This window comes from Arachis stenosperma, chromosome 5 (assembly GCF_014773155.1).
Source record: "Arachis stenosperma cultivar V10309 chromosome 5, arast.V10309.gnm1.PFL2, whole genome shotgun sequence".
In the NCBI taxonomy this organism is placed as follows: Eukaryota; Viridiplantae; Streptophyta; class Magnoliopsida; order Fabales; family Fabaceae; genus Arachis; species Arachis stenosperma.
In genome coordinates, this window is record NC_080381.1 from 91,332,668 (window position 1) to 91,335,603 (window position 2,936).

Below are 2,936 nucleotides of genomic sequence, written 5' to 3' on the forward strand. Positions count from 1 at the left end.
ACGAGCTTGCCATGGAAAGGAGTAAGAAGGATTGGATGAAGACAGTAGGAAAGCAGAGAGACGGAAGGGAAGGCATCTTCATGCGCTTATCTGAAGTTCCTACCAATGAATTACATAAGTATCTCTATCTTTATCTTTTATATTATTTTCGTTCATCATCATATCCATTTGAGTCTGCCTGACTAAGATTTACAAGACGACCATAGCTTGCTTCATACTAACAATCTCCGTGGGATCGACCCTTACTCACGTAAGGTATTACTTGGACGACCCAGTGCACTTGCTGGTTAGTTGTGCGAAGTTGTGTAATGCCATGGAATTGAGCTAACAAGTTTTTGCAGTTCATGACTGGGGATTATGAGAGTTGTGAAAAGTATTGTTCACAATTTCGCGCACCAAGTTTTTGGCGCCGTTGCCGGGGATTGTTCGAGTATGGACAACTGACGGTTCATCTTGTTGCTTAGATTAGGTATTTTTTTTCAGAGTTCTTAAGAATGAATTCTAGTGTTTCAAGGTGATGTTCTTATCATCACCAAAGCTGATTGATCCTCATCAATTTAGCTCTTGAATGCAATGTCCTGCTGAAGCTTGGCTAGCTATGTCTAATTCCTTTAGACTAAAGCTTTAGACTAACATTGCATGATTCCTGGAATTCTCATTAAGAATTTTGATACCTTTGTTTTCTTTTCCACTTAATTTTCGAAAAATCCAAAAAAATTACAAAATCATAAATATGTTATGTTTCTTATTGAGACACTAGTCTCATTTTAAGTTTGGTGTCAATTGCATGCATTCATTCATGTGTCTTAAGGATCTTCAAGATGTTATTGATGATTTCTTACTCTAATCTTTAAATTCTCTTGACTTGAGTGTTTTGTGTGTCTCATATGCATTCTCATTTTGTTAGTGTCAGCAGTATACAAACTGCTAAGTTTGGTGTCTTGCATGCATTGTTATTTGATTTTAGTGCATTTTGATTATTCCTTATTATTAAAAATCCAAAAATATTTTTAATTTGTGTCTTCTCAAGTCAATAATACAGAGAATTGAAGATTCAGAACATACAGCAGAGGAATTGCATAGAAAAAGCTGGGCATTCAAAACGCCCAGTGAAGAAGGACAGACTGGCGTTTAAACGCCAGCCAGGGTACCTGGTTGGGCGTTTAACGCCCAAAAGGGTAGAGTTTTGGGCGTTAAACGCTAGAATGTGCACCATTCTGGGCGTTTAACGCCAGGATGGCACAAGGGGGAAGATTTTGTTTTCAAATCAATTTTTTTTCAAGTTTTCAAAGTTTTTCAAAATCAAATCTTTTTCAAATCATATCTTTTCAATCAAATGTTTTCAAAATCAATTTCTTTCCTTTTTCAAAGATACTTGCTAACAATTAATGATTTGATTGAACATTTCAAGTAAGTTGCCTTTTCTGTTGAGAAAGGTTTAATGTTTGGATCATATCTTTTCTTGATAGCCAAGTTATTAATTTTTAAAATCAAATCTTTTTAAAATTGTTTTCAAATCATATCTTCTCAATCACATATTTTTTTTAAAACCAATCATATCTTCTTAACCTCATCTTTTTCAAAATAGTTTTCAATCAAATCTTTTTAATTTCTAAATTTCAAAATCTGTTTCAAAAATCACTTTACTTCTTTCCCACTCTTATTTTCGAAAATTAAGTAATGTTTTTCAAAAATATTTTTAAAATCTTTCACTTAATTTTCGAAAATTACTTCCCTTCTCCTCACATCCTTCTATTTATGGACTAACACTATCCCTTAATGCAAAATTCGAACTCCATTCCTTCTGATAAGTTCAAATTTTCTACTTCTGTCTTCTACTCTTCTTTTCCTCTGACACTTCAAGGAATCTCTATACTGTGACATAGAGGATTCCACATTTTCTTGTTCCCTTCTCTTTCTTATGAGCAGGAGCAGAGACAAAGGCATTCTTGTTGAAGCTGACCCTGAACCTGAGAGGACCTTGAAGCGAAAACTAAGAGAAGCTAAAGCACAACTCTCTTTAGAGGACCTGACCGAATTCTTCAAAGAAGAAGAACACATGGCAGCCGAAAACAACAATGCCAACAATGCAAGGAAGGTACTGGGTGACTTTACTGCACCTACTCCCGACTTCTGTGGGAGAAGCATCTCTATCCCTGCCATTAGAGCAAACAACTTTGAGCTTAAGCCTCAATTAGTTTCTCTAATGCAACAGAATTGCAAGTTCCATGGAAACCCATTGGAAGATCCTCATCAGTTCTTAGCTGAATTCTTGCAAATCTGTGACACTGTCAAGACTAATGGGGTTGACCCTGAGGTCTACAGACTCATGCTATTCCCTTTTGCTATAAGAGACAGAGCTAGAATATGGTTGGATTCTCAACCTAAAGAAAGCCTGGACTCTTGGGAAAAGCTAGTCAATGCCTTCTTGGCAAAGTTCTTTCCACCTCAAAAATTGAGTAAGCTTAGAGTGGAAGTCCAAACCTTCAGACAGAAGGATGGAGAATCCCTCTATGAAGCTTGGGAAAGATACAAACAATTAATCAGAAAGTGTCCCTCTGACATGCTTTCTGAATGGAGCATCATAGGTATTTTCTATGATGGTCTCTCTGAACTATCCAAGATGTCTTTGGATAGCTCTGCTGGAGGATCTCTTCATCTGAAGAAGACGCCTACAGAAGCTCAAGAGCTGATTGAAATGGTTGCAAATAACCAATTTATGTACACTTCTGAAAGGAATCCTGTGAACAATGGGACTAATCAGAAGAAAGGAGTTCTTCAGATTGATACTCTGAATGCCATTCTGGCTCAGAACAAGATATTGACTCAACAAGTCAATTTGATCTCTCAAAGTCTGTCTGGAATGCAAAATGCACCAAGCAGTACTAAGGAAGCTTCATCTGAGGAAGAAGCCTATGATCCTGAGAACCCTTCAA

General features: G+C 36.7%; 1 non-coding gene across 1 annotated transcript; it reads right to left on the reverse strand.

Moving 5' to 3' along the window:
- Positions 1-2,461: 2,461 nt before the first annotated feature.
- On the reverse strand, positions 2,462-2,569 carry LOC130984344 (small nucleolar RNA R71). The gene has a single exon (XR_009088285.1). It is a non-coding gene; the product is annotated as a small nucleolar RNA R71 (small nucleolar RNA).
- Positions 2,570-2,936: the final 367 nt, after the last annotated feature.